This window comes from Podarcis bocagei, assembly GCF_964188305.1.
Source record: "Podarcis bocagei genome assembly, chromosome: 7".
Lineage (NCBI taxonomy): Eukaryota > Metazoa > Chordata > Lepidosauria > Squamata > Lacertidae > Podarcis > Podarcis bocagei.
The window spans coordinates 40,776,661-40,790,146 of NC_138132.1; the positions used below are offsets into that span (position 1 = coordinate 40,776,661).

Genomic DNA, 13,486 nt, shown 5'->3' on the forward strand with positions numbered 1-13,486 from the left:
CATCCATTTGCCAAATTGCCAGGGGATGCAGGCCTCTAGGGTTGACTGCATCAAAAGGAATGACTGTGGGAGATTTAGCGCATACCACGCACTGTGACACAATGTCTTGAGCTTGAGAAATGGGCAACGAAAAAGATTTCGCCAGAACTTTAGCATTTTGATGAAATACAGAATGACTTTCAAATGGGTCTGAAAACAATGAAAAAATACCATTCTTCAAAGCATGGTCTGCCCGGGCATTACCTACTGCCAAATACCCAGGGTGGTCAGTGTGAGATCTGAGATGGGCTACATAAAACTGACAAGTTCTAGCTTGTACCAAGTTCTGCAAAGTGGAAAACAATGTAAACAAATTTTGATCAATAGCAGGAGTGATATAAGACAATGGTAAGACATTCAAAAGATTATATACATAATGAGAATCCACAATGAGATTGAAAGGGATATTAGCAAACTGTTGAAATGCCAAAATTACAGCTGCCAATTCAGCACGTTGTGCTGAGGACTGCTCAGTAGTATACAAACTTTTCCATTCCCCCTCCTCTTCCCACACCACCACCCCTCTGGATTTGGTACCATCAGTGAACACAGTAAGGGCGGAGGGTAAGGGTAGGGGGGACAAAGCAGTTCGCAAGACATAACGTAGCCCTGTAAGGAAAGACAAACGAGGGTCTCTAGGAGGATTGTGAATGATATTTCCCAAGAAATCAGCAAAAGCTATTTGAGTAGAAACGGCTGTCATCATCAGATGCTTAAATTCTTCCTGGGAGAAGGGCAAATACTGCAAGTGATAATTGTGCCATGGAAAGAGAAGGAATCCTGTCCACCATACATCTGCGGAGATGGTTGTTCACAGTGGTTAGAGCCTCTTCCATTACAGAGGTGACTGCTGGATCCTTATGTCCTTTAAGGGCAGAAAATAGTGGAGACAAAGTGGAGGTGGGCAGGTCCAAATAACTCTTTATCCAATTCAGCTGTCCAAGAATTTGTTGTAAATCCACCAATCTAAGATAACCAGGAAACTGTAGTTGAGGCGTAACTGGAATGGCTGCAGATGCTGTCAGCTTGTGTCCCAGGTACGTAATGGGTAAAGTCCGCTGGATTTTTTCTTTAGCCACTGTCAATCCAACAGGTTTTATCCTTAGCAGGATTTTGGGACACGGTGGAGGACCAGGCCGTGGCTAAAAGATGAGCTTTGTGCGTCTCAGTGCCCACTGACTGGCAGGCTGTAAGGATATCAGCAATGGCTATATTTGATGTTGCCATTAGAGAGCGCAGCGCTTGCTTACGGTCCTCATTTGCTTTATCAAACGCAAGCTGGCGAACAATCGCTTCTTGTGCTGCCAGGTCCTGAACTTGCCGCTTGAAGGTATTATACAAGCGATCAACACATTGTCCATAGGGCTCTGCAGGGCCCTGTCTGATGCTGCCCAATTGGCCATTGTGCTCAGTCTTGTCATCAGGGACAGAGGCCAAAGCCTCTTGGGCTGTGGCTGTGGTGGCTGCCCAATACATAGGATCAAGGGCCAACTGTTGGGCAATGGTAAGAAAATTGCCTCCTCCCATCAGCCCATCGAGAACATCGGTTTGGGTCAGCATGACGGGGGCTGGGGGTGCAGGAGCAATCACAGGAAAGAGATTTGGAGTATCAGCATTAAAAGGCAGCAACGTAGCGGCGGCACTGAGAGATCTTTGAAGAGGAATGGTAGGAGTGGTGCCAGATGCCTTGGGTGGAGGAGGTGGAAGAGCGGTGGGTGCTGAATGCGAAGATTCTTGGAGAGGAGTAGTAACGGGAGGTGCAGGAAGCGAAGAATGCGGAGAATGCAGGGGAGGGAGGACAGGAGCCTTTGGTGGTGCATATACAGCAGAAGGCGGCAATGCTGGATATATCAAGGGAAAGTCGGCAGGCAAAGGAACAGATGCGGCAGCCAAAAGGAGATTGGCTGGAGTCAAACTTTGCTGTTGAGACTGAAGGTCAGCATCTGTGACGAGAAGGCTGTTGCTGGCCAAAAGAGATTTAAGGTCTTCAGAAAACTTTTTCTGTGGTGCTGATAGAGACGTCCCCATGATTGCAAGAGTTGCAAAAAGAGCAGGGAGCACTTACCGGAGGGATCCACATAGGATGAGTAGGCGCCTTTTAACCCTTTCCGGGCGGAGTAAGTGCTGATAAGTCCGTAACGTAGTCCAGAATCACGCACACGTGGTCCGAAAGAGACTGCCCCACAATGGCAGAAGAAAAGGGAGCACTCACCGGGATCCGAAGCGGATGAAAGACGCGTGGTGAGCGCTGAACGATGAGAAACAACGTGGAGTCCGAAGGTAGTCACACGGGGCACCAAATGTCGAGTGCCAGCTCGACATCTGAAGAAATCAGTCTCACACCAAGATAGGTTGAAGAAATATGGCTGCTCTGGCTCCTCTGGCTCCTCTAGAGCTACTGCAGCACAGCCTTTATTGTGTGAAGTCAGAAAGATACAAAATACAAGCAAAGCAACTTGTTCTCAGCCAACAGATAAGGGCCATCGTACTAGACCACGCGAGCGATCAGGCTATGTTAGTTGACCAATCATTTCGGACAGCACGAGCTATTCACGCGCTGTTCATGCTCCAAGGATGCTTTTAGCTATGAAATCACCCTGCAATAATAAGAACTTTGCTCATGCTCTCATGTACAAGCAATCATTTTCCCACAGCATGGGATTTATAAGGGGGAGAGATGGAAAGGGGTGTGGGTGACTTAGAGATCTCCTTGGTGTTCCTTGGCAAAATGAGCCACATTTCATGTGGAGGAGAGTTGCTGCCTTTGTTGTTCTTGCAAATTAACTAGGCTCCAACACTGCAAAGTGAGTTCTAAATTCAGTTTATATTGCTATAAAAGTTGTGTGTCTCCCCCTCTCTCAGCCGAGTGGTGGCAAAAGCCTATGGAGTTCCAGGCACTTGCCCAGGGTCTGTGGTCCTTTGGAGAATTGAGACACGGTGGAGACTGTTGTCGCTTTAAGAAATATGGTTTAGTCATCTATTTACACCTTCAGTCTGCATGGAAGGAGTCCAGATTTTACTGCATGGACATTTCAAGAGGAGCTTGTACCTCATAGCAGTGCAGCCCTAGAGTCCAAGGCATTGCTCCCTGCCAGCCAGCCAGCCTGCAGCCAGCCTGCCCAAGATGGATCCCACTCTTCTTCCTTCTTCCCAGCAATCCTTGCTTAAGAAAGACCCTCTTTTCCCGGTTACCTTATATTCAGTTACCCTTGCAACCTTCCAAACCCCAGTCTCTGCTCACACCTCAGGGCAATGTGGGAGGACAGTTCTCTTGCATTGCCAATGGCTCTCAATGGAGTTGTTTCTTAATGGCCCTAGCTTGGCCAGGTCGTTTTGCATAGGCTAGCCCAGGAATTCCTCTGCTTGTAGTTCTTTTTTTTAAAAAAAAATATTTATTAGTAGTTTTCAGAATTATAAAAAGAAAAAAAAACATTAAAAAGCAACACTGTAATAGACAAGAAAGGAAAAAAAGGGAAAAACACAAAAACCAATACAACAATACAGCAAAAAGATAAAAAGAAAAAAGAAAACAACACAAATCCCAGATTACATATCTAAAACTTCCATTTGCTTGTTTCATTGACTTCCTCACACCTCCCTTTTTGTATTCTAGTTTAATTAGTTATTTCAGCAAATTCTTTCCATCTTTCTCAATTTTTGTTAAAAAATTTATCCTAACCTAATTTAATCTAATAATTAACTCAACCAATCCTTTCCATCTTTCCCCATATTCTATTATTCACATTACCTTAATTAATTTAACCTTATCTTACCCTAAAACACCTTAAAGCTTGAATCTTAGTTATTAAATATACATTACTCCTAATATCATTTCTGCTAAAGTCATATAGTTTCATTTCAACATTTTCCCTAGTATTCATTAATTTTTAGCCAATTCCCCAAATAGAAAATTTTCTTTATAAAATTTCTTCCAATCTTCATCCAACGTCCCTTCTTCCTGGTCTCGGATCGTGTCAGTCCTTACTGTCCATTCCATCTAGTCCACCAACCTGGAAGCCTTATGTCCGAGGCCCTTAAGTCTCTTCCATGTCCCTTCTGCAATTCTTCTTCTTGTTGTTTATACTTGCCCTTTTCCATGTCTTTTGTTGGTCTCTTTCTTAGTTTCTTTCCTTTCTCATTGAGGGGTAGGCCTCTGGAGGATTCCAAGCCAAAATTGTCTCCATCTCCCTTCATCAAACCCACCCATTCCCCACAGTCCCACTCCCCACAATCCTCAATATAGTCCAAAAAGTATTTAAAAGCATATTCCAAGGTCTCTCCAACGTTGGGAACCTCCTCAACTCCAGACGCCCCCTGGCCCACTCCAACTTCAATGACAACGGCTCATACTCCTGTAGGGCCTCGGGACTCTCCATTTGTATTATTTGGGGTGCAACCGCATCCTCCTCCATTATCTTCTGCACTTGCCCAGTCAGTACAGATTCATGAGTTGGTCCCTGGATAATTTCTGTATCAATATTCCCTATTTGCCCACAGTTATTAACTGCAACAGTCAAATCCATTTTCTCATTCATCAAGTCCATCTTCTCATGCATCTGTTCCAGCAGGGCACTTGTCTTGCATAAGGCAAGCACCCATTCTTCTTTCCAACTCATCTTTAGTCAAGGTCAGAAAAGCCTGTTCCCACGGTCTTAATCTCACATCTGTTGAGCCCTCAAATGTACTGCAGCAACAATTTGACAAGCTCCCTCTAGAGGAGGCAATTTCTATTTGTATCCATTTTTTTTTAGGCAAGTCCAACAAAGGAAAATTACTTTCGTTTTTCAGATATTTTTCAGATATTTTGTTTCTTTAAAATGCAAAAGGCAACATTGGAATCAGCTTGTTTCTCTTCTTTAGCTATCTGTAAAAATATTCCATTGACAGTCAATGAACCTCTCCAACAATTTCTGTCTCTGACACCCCGTTCCCAGGTTAGAGACGGTGGAAACTTATCCTTCTTCACTCCCTCTCCTGCTAGGGTTGAACAAAGTCCCCCCCCTTTTCTCCTGCTTCCAAGGGGGTTTCAGTAATTCTAAATGAAGGAAATTTAGACTTTTTTGACAGCTTTCCAGGCTTTAGCTTACAAAGTTTTTGCTTTAGTCTATATACAAAAAGCGGAAGGCAGACTTCCTGTTTTGAACCTTCCCGCTTCGTTACCACATTAAGAAATTTCTTGATCCAATTTTCCGTTTCTACTCACGGGTACTTGTTTTAAATCCAATTGTCCACAGGAAAAAGTCAGCGCTCTCCGGCAATGGCTGTGCGGCTTCACTCCATGAAAGTAGCAGTCAGTTCGCAGCACCGCGCTTCTCACCCCACTTCGCTCCGGAGCCCCTAAATGGGATTCCCTGTGAGTAGGGGGGCGCTCCTGGCGCCCTGCCGAACCCCATGTTCCCAGGCTTCCTCCGCCTGGGATTTCTAGCGGGTCCCCACCTTCGCCGCGGCGGGAAGACCCAGTTTCCACGGAGCCCGTTCCTCCAAACAGAGGAACTCCGCCATTCACTGATGGCGCTGACCCGGAAGTCTCCTCTGCTTGTAGTTCTCCCACATAATCAACAACAACAACAACAACAAATCCGTTTATTGTGAGGACCATGCGTGTACACAAACATCGACACAACAATAGTAAAAAAATAATAATATTAAAATTCATTAGATACTATGCCAACAAAACCTTCATCCCACAAAATAGAAAGAGAGGGAAAACAAGCAACGAGTTAAACAGACGATGAAGGGGTCTTTGCATTGTCATCCATAAATCTTTCCCTGGCTTTCATGGTCTTCATCACAAAAACCGCTACCACATGGGTAATACGTGGGTTTGCATCAACTAACAAGAATTTTACTCTATCTTCAGGATTAGTTATAGAATTGGGTATAATTTGCAGCAATGCGTCTCTAAAGCCCGAGTAGATGGGGCAATAGAGGAGGTAATGTGTAAGATCCTCTTTAGTTTTCATAAGACAAGGACATAAACGATGTTCTACTGGGGTTTTTGTGAATCTGCCGGTCAGATATGCAGTTGGCAATGTTTGAAACCGTGCCATAGTGAAAGCTCTCCGAAGGGTTGGATCAGTGATCTCCGCCAAGTAGTTGGCACAGATTTTGACTGCTTTTACTCGGGGAAGCCAGTAGGAAAACCCAGAGTTTTTTATCTTTGTGGAGTCCAAGAAGGCGTCTTTTTCAAAGATCCATTCCCGAACTTTATCAGGGCTCCACAATTTGAGAGTATTAAACTCAGGTAGATTATATCTGGATAAGATATCTAGTAGGTTTTTATGCCAAGTAGTATTATTTTGTAATGATATAAAGGCTTGTTTAGCCAATAAGGTGTTCGGGGCATCTGTGAGGTTGGTGAAAAAACGCAGGAATCTTAAGTGAGCCCTGGCAGACACAGAGGGTAATCCTACTTCCACTCTTAGGAGAACTGCCGGAGTACTCTGAGGGAGGCCTAGAATTCTTCTGAGATAAAAATTTTGGAAGATTTCAAGCCATTCTATCAGCTTCTGATTCCATCCCCAGAGTTCTACTCCATATAACATCTGGGGAATCACTTTTCCAACAAAAGCTTTTAGTGCCGGGATCACCAGTTGCCCTCCCCTCGAGTAAAAAAAGCTGAGCAGAGCACCGATTGTCCTACGTGTTAGAAGGGCTACAGTCTTGAAGTGGGCAAGCCAGCTAGATGTAGCTTGGAAAGTGATACCAAGATATTTTAAAAAAAGACACTGTTCAATTTTGTGTTCATCTAAAGACCATCTAAATGTGTGGCGAGCTCTAGTAAATACCACAATTTTTGTTTTGTCATAATTTATCTTTAGAGAGTTTTGGGAACAATAAGCTGCGAGCCCCTCCAGCATGCTGTGTAGGCCCCTTTGAGTGAGTGCCATGACAGCCATGTCATCCGCATATAGCAATATATTCAGGTGTTTGCCTTCCAGGGCAGGAGCTGATGACTTATACTTTGCCATATGTTGAACAGTGTCGTTTATATAGAAATTAAAGAGGAACGGCGCTAACAAACAGCCCTGTTTAACCCCTTTCCCCAGTGGCATGGGTCAGTATAGTTGCCTGACATCCCAGTTCTGATTTTAACTGTGGTGTCTGAGTGTAACTCTCTAAGTATTTTGAGAAGTCGTCTATCAATATCTGTTTCATATAGTTTTTGCCATAATTTGTCCCTACAGATTGAATCAAAAGCGGATGTGAGATCTACAAAAGCCACAAAAAGTTTGCTCTTATGTACCTTTGTATACCGTATTTTTCGCTCTATAAGACGCACCAGACCATAAGACGCACCTAGTTTTTGGAGGAGGAAAACAAGAAAAAAAATATTCTGAATCTCAGAAGCCAGAACAACAAGAGGGATCGCTGAGCAGAGAAAGCAGCAATCCCTCTTGCTGTTCTGGCTCCTGGGATAGCTGCGCAGCCTGCATTCACTCCATAAGACGCACACACATTTCCCCTTACTTTTTAGGAAGGAAAAAGTGAGTCTTATAGAGCAAAAAATACGGTACTTATCTATCATTGTCTGTAGTACCAAACAATGGCCTGTTGTACTATGGCCCTTTCTAAACCCTTCCTGTTCCGGATTAAGCAAGTTAGAGTGGTCAGCCCAGTCAACCAGTTTATTTAGCAGGTAGCGAGCATAAAGTTTAGGAGACTTATGGGGCGATAGGTTGAGGGGTCTTGGGGGTCTCCCTTCTTATAGATGGGGGCTACCAGGCTCAGTTTCCAGTTTTCTGGGATTTTGCATGTATCATTTATTACCGTAAAAAGTTGGGCCAAAATAGCAGCCCACCACTGGGCATTTAGTTTAAACACCTCAGGAGGAATCACATCCTCACCGGGAGCTTTGCCATTCTTGAGTGTTTTAATTAGCTGTAAGCAAGACGAATGCCTCGCATGACGGAAAACCCGCTAGACGAAAGGGTTTTCCGTTTTGGAGGCGCTTCCCAAAACGAATTTCCCTATGGGCTTCCTTCGCAAGACGAAAGCCCATAGGGAAATCTCCGGGACAGCGGGGAAGCACAGCGCGTCTTCCCCACTGTCCTCGGACCTCCTCCGAAGGCTGGCGGCGGGAGGAGGGCTCTCCGCCCCACCGCCAGCCTTCGGAAGGCTGCTCCGAAGGCTGGCGGCGGGAGGAGGGCTCTCCGCCCCACCGCCAGCCTTCGGAAGGCTGCTCCGAAGGCTGGCGGTGGGGCGGAAAGACCTTCTCCCCGCGCCAGCCTTCGGAAGGCTCCTCCGAAGGCTGGCGGTGGGGCGGAAAGACCTTCTCCCCGCGCCAGCCTTCGGAAGGCTCCTCCGAAGGCTGGCGGTGGGGCGGAAAGACCTTCTCCCCGCGCCAGCCTTCGGATGGCTGTCCTGAAGACTTGCGGTGGGAAGAGGGTTTTCCTTCCCACCGCCAACATTCAGAATGCTGTTCTGAATGTTGGCGGTGGGGAGGAAAAATCCTCCCACCGCAAGCCCCGGGAAGAGAGGAGAAGTGCTGCGCCCCTTCCCCTCTGTTCCCGTACCTGTCCTGAAGGCTTGCGGTGGAGAGAAAAGCCCTTCTCCGCACCGTCAGCCTGGCAAGCGGTTTCCATAGGAACGCATTAATTGATTTTCAATGCATTCCTATGGGAAACCGTGCTTCGCAAGACGAAAAACTCGCAAGAAGAAAAAACTTGCGGAACGAATTAATTTCGTCTTGCGAGGCACCACTGTATTTTGTAATTTCCTAAGCAAAGATCTTAAAATCCTACAGTCTTTGTCGAACCAGGCCCTCGAATTGTTTTGTTGTTTGGGAGGATTGGAGTTCGTGAGTAGTGGGAAGAGCGACTCTGAGACCTGCTGAAATGTTGAAAAGGGGTCAGAATTAGATAAGATACACTGGTCTCTCAAGGCCAGTAAGTCTGATGAATGCAGGTGTTGTTTGATTTTAGATTCCAGGTCGCTGTTCCATTTACGCCTATGAAGGGCCAGAGTTGGAGGTGGGTCTGCACAGTGATTGCGGTATTGTGGATCCTCCAAACCACGGGGAATTAGTGAAATTGATATAGGAAGATGATCACTCTCAATTCTATTGAAAGTCCTGAAGCCCTGTGACCTCTCCAAAAGTTTTGGGGAGACCAAGATATAATCAATAACGCTCGCACCTCTAGGCCCAAGAAAAGAAAAAAAAACCCCAGACCTATCCATATGGGTACCATGCAAATTATACAAATTATGTTTGAAGGCAGTCTCCATTAATGTAATGCCTGCCTTATTCAAGACCTTATCTTCAGAGGACCAGGGAATAAACCAATCTGCCTCTGGCAGGAACTGAGATTTAGAGCAGTACGTATTAATGTCATTTCCTATCCTGGCGTTGAAATCACCTGCCAGCAGGATATCCATGCCAGGGAGTTCTAATTCAGCCTTCTCCAAACATAGCTCTAAATCTTCCCAGATTTGTAACGACTGGGGAGGGGTGCCTATGGGAGGGATATATATATTAAAGCAAAGGAAATCTCCTCCTTCACTACTAGAAATAAGTAAGATTTGTAAATTGTTGCTCTTCACCCACTGCTGTTGCCGGGCCTTGCACTTTAGCTTGGTAGAAACAAAAGTGACTAGCCCACCACTAGATCGGCCTCGGGAATTTGGTTTTATTGCAGGGGTAGCAAAGGCTTCGTATCCCTGTAAAGAAGGGACATGGAGATTTAAACACCATGTCTCCTGTAAACATATAATCTGAAATTTTGTAAGGAAATCCAGAAGGTCGACATCACCCTGCTTAGATAGCCATCCCGCCACATTCCAAGAAAGGATGTGGAAATAGGGTGATGGTGGAAATAGTGGCAGTCAATCTCTTTTCCGGTGGTTTGAGGCTCCTGAGCTGGGCTCCTCCTCTTTCTGCCCTGCTAGGTGGTTCCAGGTTTGAGGTCGCTTGTCCCTAGGTAGGTGTGATAACTTTAACTGGGGGGGCCATTAGGTTGATTTGGCCCAGAGGATCTTCGATGACACCATTACGAATATCATGATGTTCAGCTGATGTATCATAATGTTCAGCTGGTTTTTGCAGAGCAAGGGCTTTGCCGACCCGTTTAGGCTTTACAGGTAGCAGGTCAACAGCTGTATCTTGCGTCGGTACTGTTAGCGGATCGAAGTTTGACAGTTGCTGTGGATCTTGATTGCGTATTGGGCTTAGAATAATAGAGGCCTCCAATTCCGGCATTGAGGCATATGAGGACGAGAGCATTTCAGACTGGTCTTGCTTGGGTAGTCCAATGCCAGGCTCATAGCACGTAGAGACCAGGGTACCAAGCGGGGGGTGTAGGAAATCAATTAGGTCATTTGCGGGCAGACTTGCCACTCCCTGTGGGGTAATAGATCCCGGCTCCATTCCCCCGTCTATTTGTTCTTTATGGTGCACAGGCCCAGCATCACCACAGACAGCACCTATCTTGGTGCATAGCGGTGTACGGGTCAGATTAGTAAATACCCTTGTGAAAAAAATGTGCCATTTTCTTGTACGGTTTCTTAATTTTAGAATCTTTGCAACGAAATGGGCAGATCTAAAGTTAATAACCATACGTCTCATATAAGGTCCAGCAGGCAGCTACGAAATGTCCACGATATCTACGGGCCGTAGTGTCTGTCCCAGCAGTTGGGTCAGGGAATTTGCAACCGAGTATTTATCCGCCCATTTGTTATAATTCAAGGGGTGGTTTCCCACCAGTACTGCAAGTTTGCTGTTCTGGAGTTGCAAACTTGAGTTTTGTACTTGGTTGGGCAGGCATCTCACTTGTTTTTGTGCAAGGTTGGCCTGCACACTTGGGCAGGGGTGAGCGGAGTTTGCAATATTATTAAGCTGAGGAAGTGAGGGGGGGCAACTGGACAAGCCAAAAACTTTTTCAAGCTTCTTTTCAATCCCATCCAGCCTTTTATATAAGTTGGTGATGGTATGTGTTATCAACTCAGTCTGGCAAATTAGCAGTTCCAGTGCCTCTCGGTCCTTGTTTAACTGAGCTGGTGACTGGGATAATTCAGGTGAAGTTTTTTGCAGGGACTCAAGAGTCTGTTCCATCTGTTCCTTCCTGCACAGGCTCGAGGCTAGTTGTAGGCCATCCACAGTGCCGGCAGGCTCCTCATGAGTAATACTGGGAGCAAGGACCTCATAACTATTTGCTGTAGGGAAGTTTCTACAGATCTCATTTAGGTCATTGTCAGGCAAGAAATCCCTGATATTTGTCTTTTTTTGGCATTGCTCGTAGCTTCATTGGAATGCTGCCTGCAGTGTTTCTTCCCTCTCATGTCGGCAAGAAAATAGGGAGAAAATTTCTCAAAATTGCAGGGTCAGGGCAAGTTGTGCTGTTAATGAGCCCTACTCACTTTAACAGTCTTTATCTGCCGCGTTTTCTTGCAGATTTATGGGAGAAGTAGAAATAGTCTGAACCATAAAACCATAAAACTTCTAAAATAAACGCCTTAAGGTATCTTAGAGCCCTTAGAGCCCATCAAAGCAGATAGTAAAAACAAAGCTTTACCTAGCATAAGACAAGGCTGCCGTTCACGTCGCCATCTTGCCTCCTCCCTCTACCAATCCACATAATCAAAATCCTACCATTTATTAATTTCTGGGGTTTAGAGCCCCATCAAATCTATAACTATATTAATTTGTTCCAGTGAGCATATGGCTAGAACCATAGCAAAAGAATTAAACAAAAACCCCTGACAAATAGTGAAAATTGTAAATATTCGCTTTGAAAGAGTAAAACCATAATACAAAAGAAACTGTAAATTATTACATAAATAAGTGAAACAATTACAATGGCCGTACTGTGATCACTAAATTTGCCCAATTAAATTTAAAGCATAATCACATAGTCACAAAATCAAAACAGTGTACTTGATACAAAAAAGGAAGAAGTGTACATATACCCTACCAAAGTACAGTATTTTATGGAGTTTACCACACAGTTACTCAACAATGCAAAATGTTAGATTTTGGGTAAACTGTCCATGTCAAAGGATGGGTTCTCTTTTGTAGGAGTGCAAATATCCAGGGTGTGGGGTCAGGTGGGATTACTATGAGGAATTATAAACTATGCATCAAGCCATTGTGTCCACGATGAATGCATTGTGTTGACTGGGTTTAATTCATTGACAATAATTTCTGTCCAAATCCCACAACCCTCTGCATCTCTGGCCATTTCCTCTACTGCCCATTTATCTTGCTTGATAAGTCACGTATGCAGCCCAGTTGCTTTGCCAGGCATGCATCCTGGGCCATAAAGATAGTGGGCAAGTTTCTTTGATGTAGCTTTTCTGATAAGTTAATCTTAGGATGTTACTCTTAGGGCCCCGAAACAGGTCTCACCTGAAGGTGATAATGATCGCTGTCCTCCTGGCCATCCTTCTTATCATGTATATTGCCTGTTTATAACCTCACGGGTTGCCAAATGCACTCCTTTGTAGTTCTGTTTTGTTTACCCAGAAAAAGCTACTCTCCATTCTTCTGCCCCAACGTTACATTTCAAGCATAAAATAGAGTAAGATACAAATTGCACCAAATCAAAATGGACATCTGGAAATGACTCTAGAGGCTTTATTTCAGAAGGCGACTACTATGATAATGAAAAATTAATAGTATTTCAAGTTTAGCAGTGGAGATTTGATCCCTTGTTCGGTTTTATTCAAGCGGTTTTTGCCACTGCTTTGCCAAATAACTTGTTTTGCTGGCACATATGGTTCACTTATAGCTTTAGTAAAATGGGGGAAAACTGAAATATCACAGTAAAAGTAATTTTCCAATATATTTTAAAACTACACAGGCTTAGTTAGAACAGCCACACATTAACAGAGGCTTAAAATAAGATCTGCTATGATCACTAAATAGAACAAGCATAGAATTATTTGTACCGACTGCTTAAAAGTGCATAAGAAATTATAGGTGAAGAATGACTTTTCTAACACCCTGCTGTCATATGAACGAAAGCAGTAAGAATGTTTAGAGGCAGAAATGCAGTATAGGAAGACAAGTTTAACAAGAGTAAATTAGATGCAGGCGATAGATATCCCCAGTATTAGGGTAGACTTTGGGGATTTCTGCTGTCCCACAGCACATTCTTGAGTGTTTGCCCCGTGCTTCCTTGCTTCCTTCCACACTGGGTGGGGCAGGAGCCCATGTCATCCTGGGAGAAGATACTCTCTGGGCCACATGTGGTTGGTCCCCCCCCCCACCTCCATTTACTTATTCCCTCCACTCTGTTTTTGACTATTGATGCAAGTAAGAGTACCTCGCGGAAGAAGGAAGCAGAGGCAGGATCCAAAAGCATCTAGCAGAGGAGGATGCTGTTTTGCAAGCAGGGGTGTATGATTTGTGGTTGCCCAAAGCGAACTTTGAGGTGGGCACCCTCAATTCCTTTTTTTAAAAAATGAATTTATGACGTCAAGCTAAATGAGCTGATAAAAGGGAACCAGC

At 44.7% G+C, this 13,486-nt stretch overlaps 1 long non-coding RNA gene across 1 annotated transcript; it reads left to right on the top strand.

The window, feature by feature from the left end:
• Positions 1-11,612: 11,612 nt before the first annotated feature.
• Positions 11,613-12,914, top strand: LOC308591593. The gene is made up of 2 exons (XR_014010198.1): positions 11,613-12,554; positions 12,765-12,914. It is a non-coding gene; the product is annotated as an uncharacterized lncRNA (long non-coding RNA).
• Positions 12,915-13,486: the final 572 nt, after the last annotated feature.